The sequence below is a fragment of the Arachis ipaensis genome, chromosome B07, assembly GCF_000816755.2.
Source record: "Arachis ipaensis cultivar K30076 chromosome B07, Araip1.1, whole genome shotgun sequence".
NCBI classification, from domain to species: domain Eukaryota; kingdom Viridiplantae; phylum Streptophyta; class Magnoliopsida; order Fabales; family Fabaceae; genus Arachis; species Arachis ipaensis.
In genome coordinates this window covers 111,267,310-111,275,692 of record NC_029791.2, presented here as the reverse complement: position 1 = coordinate 111,275,692, position 8,383 = coordinate 111,267,310, and positions in this window count along the sequence as shown.

Genomic DNA, 8,383 nt, shown 5'->3' with positions numbered 1-8,383 from the left:
CTGATTGATGTGCAAAAGGGTGAATTAACCCTGAGGGTCAATGAAGAACAGGTGGTCCTTAATGTTTTTGAAGCTCTCAAGCACCCTAATGATTCTGAAGGGTGTGTGAGAATTGATGTTGTTGAACCACTTGTTCAAGAAGTACTAGAAGCTGAGGTACTTGATGACATTCTGGAACCTGTTTCTGAGTATGAATTAGTTGAAATTGATGATTCACCACCCCAGAAAGAACTAGTCCACACGCCTAAAGCAGAGGAGGAAGCCCCCAAGCTTGAGCTCAAAGATTTACCTCCTTCTCTGAAATATGTATTCTTGGGTGAGAATGGTTCCTATCCAGTGATTATTAGCTCTTCCCTGAAGCCTGAAGAGGAAGAGGCGCTTATTTCAGTGCTCAGGAGCCATAAAACAGCTATTAGATGGACTATTAGTGACTTGAAGGGGATTAGTCTAACCAAGTGTATGCACAAGATCCTCCTTGAAGATGATGCTAAACCAGTTGTGCAACCACAAAGGAGACTCAATCCAGCTATGAAAGAGGTGGTCCAAAAAGAGGTAATGAAACTATGGGAAGCAGGTATTATTTACCCTATTTCTGACAGTTCTTGGGTAAGTCCTGTGCAGGTAGTTCCCAAGAAAGGAGGGATGACAGTGATCAAGAATGAAGAGAATGAGCTTATTCCTACAAGAACAATCACAGGATGGAGAATGTGTATAGACTACAAGAGGCTCAACATTGCTACAAAGAAGGATCACTTCCCTCTGCCTTTCATTGATCAGATGCTTGAGAGATTAGCTGGTCATGCATTTTATTGCTTTCTAGATGGCTATTCTGGATATAACCAAATTGTAGTGGACCCTCAAGATCAAGAAAAGACAGCATTCACATGTCCCTTTGGAGTATTTGCCTACAGAAGAATTCCTTTTGGACTTTGTAATGCTCCAGCAACTTTTCAGAAGGGTATGCTTTCAATTTTTTTTTATATGGTTGAAAAGTTCATTGAGGTATTTATGGATGAATTATCTGTTTTTGGTCATTCTTTTGAATCCTGCCTTAAGCATTTATCTCTTGTCTTGAAACGGTGTCAAGAATCAAACCTTATTTTAAATTGGGAAAAATGTCATTTTATGGTTACAGAAGGTATTGTTCTTGGACACCAAATTTCAAGTAAGGGAATTGAGGTTGATAGAGCAAAGGTGGAAGTAATTCAAAAATTACCACCACCAACTAATGCTAAGGCAGTTAGGAGTTTCTTAGGTCATGCAGGGTTTTATAGAAGATTTATAAAGGACTTTTCTAAAATTGCTAAATCTTTAAGCAACCTGTTGGTTGCTGATGTTCTTTTTGTCTTTGATTCTGATTGTCTGCATGCTTTTGAAACTCTGAAAGCAAACCTTACCTCTGCTCCCATTATAGCTCCCCCTGACTGGGATTTACCATTTGAATTGATGTGTGATGCCAGTGACTTTGCTATAGGAGCTGTTTTAGGACAGAGGCGTGGTAAGCTTGTACATGTCATTTATTATGCCAGTCGTGTGCTAAATGATGCCCAAAAAAATTACACTACTACAGAAAAGGAATTATTAGTTGTTGTGTATGTTGTTGATAAGTTTAGGCCCTATTTACTTGGTTCTAAGGTTATTGTTTATACTGACCATGCTGCTTTAAAGTACCTTCTAACCAAATAGGATTCTAAACCAAGATTAATCAGATGTGTGTTGCTCCTTCAGGAGTTTGATATTGAGATAAAAGACAGGAAAGGGTCAAAAAATCAAGTAGCTGACCATCTCTCCAGAATTGAGCCTGAAGCAGGAGTACAACCACCCACAGCTGTGACTGAGACATTTCCGAATGAGCAATTATTCCTCATTCAGCAGGCTCTATGGTTTGCAGACATTGCAAATTATAAGGCCATGAATTTTATTCCAAGAGAGTACAGTAGGCAACAAGTAAAGAAGCTATTGACTGATGCAAAGTACTACATTTGGGAGGAACCATACCTTTTTAAAAGGTGTTCAGATGGTATCATCCAGAGATGTGTCCCAGATGAAGAAAAACAGCAGATTCTTTGGCACTGTCATGGTTCTGAGTATGGAGGCCACTTTGGTGGTGAAAGGACAGCTACAAAGGTCCTTCAGAGCGGGTTTTACTGGCCGACTCTCTTCAGAGACTCAAGAGTATTTGTGAAACACTGTGACAGATGTGAAAAAGCCACAAATCTCCCTGCCAACCATGAAATGTCACAGCAAGGGATCCTTGAGGTTGAGTTGTTTGATGTGTGGGGTATTGATTTCATGGGACCTTTCCCACCCTCACATTCAAACAACTATATTCTAGTGGCAGTAGATTATGTGTCTAAGTGGGTGGAAGTCGTGGCCCTACCCACCAATGATGCCAAGGTGGTAATGAGCTTTCTTCAGAGATATATCTTTAGCCGATTTGGTGTCCCAAGGATACTCATTAGTGATGGAGGAAGTCACTTCTGTAACAGACAGCTGGACTCTCTTCTGCAGAGATATGGAGTCTGTCATAAGTGGCAACCCCTTATCACCCTCAGACAAGTGGACAGGTTGAAGTTTCCAACCGGGAACTTAAGAGGATTTCAGAGAAGACCGTCAGTGTTTCAAGAAAGGACTGGTCTAGGAAGCTTGATGATGCTCTCTAGGCATACCGGACAGCGTACAAGACTCCAATTGGCATGTCCCCATATCAGTTGGTCTATGGCAAAGCCTGTCACTTGCCAGTTGAGCTGGAGCACAAGGCTTACTAGGAAATCAGGTACCTGAATCTTGATTCAGAAGCTGCAGGAATTAAGCGAATGCTTCAGTTGAATGAGCTTGATGAATTCAGATATTTAGCTTATGAGAATGCCAAGCTCTATAAGGAGAGAACCAAGCTACTGCATGACAAGAAGATTGCCATCAGAATCTTTGAGCCAAGACAGAGAGTGCTTCTATATAATTCAAGGCTCAAATTCTTCCCGGGATGCTGAAGTCTCGGTGGTCAGGACCGTTTGTGGTTACCAGAGCTTCACCATATGGTCATGTGGAAATTCAGGAAGAGAATTCTGACAGAAAATTTACAGTGAATGGTCAGAGGCTAAAGCACTATTTTGGAGGCGAGATTGATCGCCAGAGGTCCATTCATCTGCTGAACTAGCAAAACTAACCGTCAAGCTAGTGACGTTAAAGAAGCGCTTGTCGGGAGGCAACCCGATAAATTCGTATCCTTAGCTATTTTTCGTAGCAGTAGTTTTCTTCCTTATTTGATTTTTACTAAGTTTTTATTGTTTTTCAGATCATGCAACTATCTTAGAACAGGAGCCGGACACAAAAAGAAACAGCACTGAAAAAAAAAAAAGAAAAAAAAAGCACCTGACGCGCAAGCGTCGCTGACGCGTACGCGTCATATGTCGGTGCGAGAAAAAAAAAGTTACAGAGAGTTGCGCGGGAGCGGCGCAGGAAGTGTGCCTTGTGCACAAACATAGTCACGCGTACGCGTCCCTGACGTGTGCTCGTCATTTGCGATTTTGGCACTCCACGCGGACGCGTCAAGCACGCGCACGCGTGGATAAGAAAAATCGGCGTAAAAAGTTTTTGGCCAGAGAGTTATGATGGTGTGGGACTGGAACTGTGCTGGACGCACAAGCCCCACCACGCGGACGCATCCCTGACGCGTGCGCGTCCTTTCCCCAAAAGGCCATCCACACGAACAGAGAGTTGTGCGTACGCGCGGCTGGCTTCGTGCGAATCGCACAAATCATGGGCACGTGAACGCGTGCCTGACGCTCACGCGTCATTAAGGAAAATTCGCGACCCACGCGTACGCGTGCTGTACGCGTACGCGTCGCCTTCACCGCACAACTACACTAGTTTGCCACCCAGTTTTAATTTTCTTTCTCTCTCTCCCAATCCTAATTCTCTATTGTTCTTTTATCCTTTTATTCTTCTTTCATCATAATAGTTGTTTCTTTCTGTTTTCAGTTCTTCTTTGCTTGAGGACAAGCAAACCTTTAAGTTTGGTGTTGATGCTTCGCTTAGAAGTTTTCTGTTTATTCTTATGGCACCAAAGGGAGGCAAATCATCTTCACAGGAGGAGCACAACCTGAAGAATAAAATGACCATTAGGATAACTAAGGTGGTTAAGTTCCTTTCATTCTATATTCCTTCTCGCTTTTATTATATTATGTTCCAGTTTTCTGCTATTTTGCTTTGTTTGTTGCATGATCCTTTATTAGTTAGAATTCTAGGTCTAGTTTAGTTTTCTCTTAATTACTTTAATTCCGAAAAGATGTCTCATGTATTACTCACTGAGCTTGAATTCAAATAAAAAATACAGAAGTGATGTATTGCATGAGAAAGTGAGTTTATATTGAAGAATAGTCTTATTTACTTAGATGTGGTGGTATTTTCTGTGACTCTGAATGCATGGCATGAACAATACATATTTAAATTTGAATCAAAGAATATTGATGTACAAGGAAACAGGAATTTAGAGAATTATTATGACTTCTCTGAAATAAACATAAATTTAATCCTTGAAGCAAAAGAGACAGCAAAAAAAAAAGGTCCAAGGCTCTGAGCATCAATGACTAGGGAGGTCAGACATGATTAAAAACTCAAAGAGTTGTTTCCCTAGTTATATGCTTATGGTGTTCTTGTTTCAAGTAATCCTTGAGACAAAACATTTAGAGTCGAGATCAATTGCAATTAGCAGAGTATGCCAAAGGCTTTGAGCACCACTGTCTGGGAGTAACTGAAAGAAAAATCAGAACTTCAAAAGAGTCCCCCAGTTAAGTGCTTGTGGTGTTTCTGTGTCAAGTAAAGCTTGAGACAAAACATTTAAAGTCACGTCTAGGCTCAAGGTGAAAAGCACCAAAGAAAAATTGCTGTGTTCAATGGTTAAATTGAGTTACAAAAGATCAGAGAATTCATAATATTATCCGGATTCTAATTCCGAATGACAGTAACATTCTTCTGATTCAAATGAGAGTGAGATGCCAAAACTATTCAAGATTGTAGTTATAAACCCCACTATAAGAAGAGACATGAGCTTAATCGAACTCTCATTCTCATGCAAATTCACATTCTAAGCTTATATTATTTTGGTTGCTTGAGGACAAGCAACAATTCAAGTTTGGTGTTGTGATGCGTGAGCATCTTTCCTATCTTTTCCCAGTGAATTTGCATGTAATTTGTTAAGTTTTATCAAGAATTAATTATCTTTTAGCCACTATAGAGGCTACTTTGAGTCTTGTGAATTTCTGTTTATTTTAGGTAGCATTCGAATGGATTTGATGAAGTTTCTGCAGAGAAAGAGAAGAAACCAAGGAGCTGACCAGCGAGGAGCGACGCATGCGCGTGCCTGACTCGTACGCGTGATTTGGAGCTTTCCATGGCGACGCGTGCGCGTACTTGACGCGTACACGTGAAAAGCAAAGTTGCTCAGCGACGCGTGCGCGTACGTGACGCGTATGCGTGACACGCGAAAAGTGGGATTCACCACCATCCTTGCCAGGCGGATAACAACTTACCAATAATCTCATGAGTCTCAACCTCGACAAGTAGAGTTAACCATCGTCCTTGCCAGGTACATAATAAATCATCAACATTCTCTTGAATCACAATATCAATCTTTTGTAAATCATCATTAACTCTCTTTTTCTCAGATCATCATCATTAACTCTCTTTTTCTCAGATCATTCTCCATCTCTTATAATTCATTCATTCTCAATCTTTCATAAATTTATTATTCATATCCATTCCTCAGTTACCATCAATACACCACTCTATCAATCCACTCAAGTTAACCCAACCACGAAATATCTCAGGCCTAAGCTACCGTCTCTAGATTCAAACCAAAAATAACCTTTGAGGTGAATAAACAACTAGTTTTTTTTTGAGAACCTATGCCGACTCATGTGGTAAGCCGACAAGGAGAATTTGAGGAGTTAAGATCCTAGCCCATATATCATCTACTGTTACTTGGTTTTCTGGCTGGGAGCTGGTAAAAGAGTTAAGGCATGAAACAGAACTAGGTCAAAATGTGAATGGATTTGGGAAATAAGAAACATTATTGTCTTCATTGATGTCAAATAGAATCCTAACAAAGTGTCGAAAAGCACCAATGGAAGACATGGTTTTCGGTTTTGTCCAAGAAAGCTGGGAAAGACGAATACTGTCAATTAAAGTATTGGAAACTTTCAAGCCAGAGGTTGTGAGACGAGGTTCAAGAACAACTTTGAGCCACAAATTTACAACTCAAAGGGGACCAAAGGGATTGATTGAAGGATCCCCTTGACGAATTTCACCAACAATCAAAGAAAGAGTTTCGTAAAGTTGACTCATAATCAAGGCAGGAAGGTCGATGAGTTTTTTGTGATGGATCTTAATAGCCAAGGGCAAGTAGTTATTCTTTTGAATTTGGACTGACTTATAGTAGAAAACAAAAGAATTGAGCCAAAGTAAGAGGAAAGCTACATGCTTACTATCAGAAACAGGATCTCCGTCAGAACCCATGTTGTTTTGAATGAAGCTCGATATGAAATTCGAGTCGAAGTTGATATCAAAATCATCTTTAGGACAATTGGTCGACCATGACGCGAATTCACCGTCAACTGGTAAACCGGTCAAGGTCGAAATGTCCATCAGAGTCGGACTCATCATTCCATAACAAAAATAAAAATTATTGGTGGCAAAGCACCAGAAGTACAGACTGGCCCCTAGTAAAAGAGCAATATAAGAGAGATCAAAGGTAGCTAATTCTAAGGCATGCACAATATTTAGAGATTCCCAAATCAGCTTATATGTAGGTGCGAGTCAAGACATCCAGGTCGAAAAAGAGGACTCAAATTTCTAGGGGGAGCAATTCTAAAAACACGACCAGTAAAGTATGAAGCCTTGACATTTTTGTAGAAAATCAATGGTAAATGCTCTAGTGGTGATGGAAAGAAAGAAGAAACAAAATCAATTTGTTCTTGGGTTGCCAAAGGACCTAAGAAGGAATATAATACTCCATTAACTGAGAATGGTAAAAATACCTGACGACACCAGAGATTAGAGGTTTTTGCGTTTGGGTTTGGAGCTCTCAAAGCTCCATCTTTATCATAGAACTACGTTGTTTCAGCTACTAATGGAGGAAGAGAAAGGGCTTTGTCTCCTTCTTTGCGAAAATGAGAAGTGGCGGCCATGGGTGCTGAAGAAGAGAATGCAATGATGATGGTTGGTGTAGAGGTTAAATGAAGGAGCGATTGAGAAACTGTGGAAGGTGTGTTGCTTAGAGAGAAAAGGATTAGGATTTTCAGGAAGCAAGTTTCTTGGAAATTGGGGATGATTTGATTTAATTTGAGAAGCAATGGTGGAATCCTCTATTCAAGGAACGACTCATTAAAACCCAGGGATGTTATGTGTTCCCAAAAAAGTGCACGTCATTTTAAATGATGCATAACTTTCCTTTTAAATTTTGAGAATTTGAAAAGGTTACATGTGTTTGGCACGAGGAATGTTAAAACTTGTATCTTTGAACAAAATAACAAGTTTTAAAGGGATAATTTGTTAGTACAAAAAAAGAATTTTGCTCAACAAGAGGGCGTTTCGACTACCAAAGGTTTCGACTATAGAAGTAGAGACGGGTAAGCTGAAATCGAAGAAAGATGGTACAAAGAACGTCGAAGTCGAAAGGTAGTTATTGTCTTTCCTTAAGCATCAAGGCTTGCTACTCGACCATCAAAACTGAGTTGAGACAATGGGTGCAAAATTTGAGGAGCAAGTTGAAGAAATGTGGGATTTGAAGACCAAGAAAGACGTGGGTGTCAAAACCTGGAGATCAGGATTCTTCATGGTTAGGGCAAGGTCATGGCTGAGAAAAAGAAGGAGATAAAAGGGAATGGATCCTCTCAATTGTTAAAAAAAATTGAGAGTGTAAAATGTGATCTCTAACCTTTCATTGCTCTCTCTCTCATATTTATTCTTGGTCCCACTTATAAAATTAATGATGAGAGATCTCACTTTACTCCCTCAATTGTTAAAAAAAAATTGAGAAGATCAATTTTCGAGATAAAATAGTGGACAACATGCTCCATGACAAGTCTATCTCCATGGTCTACAAATAGGAAAAACTCAAAAGAGTTGGAGGACTTCAATCGAAAACACTAGATCATCATATAAACTCATAAAATTTTTAGTCTCTGCGACGCAACAGAAAAACATGGAGTACAAATGCATATGAGTGTTAGAAGTCAATTTTTAACTTATTTTCTTTTGTTTATTTGATTTATTTTTGTGTATTTTCTTTAAATGTTGCTATTATTTTGCTTTGATTAATATTTTATATTTTTATTGTTTTTTATTTAATTATTTAATTTTTTATTTTTTTGTCGTAATTCTA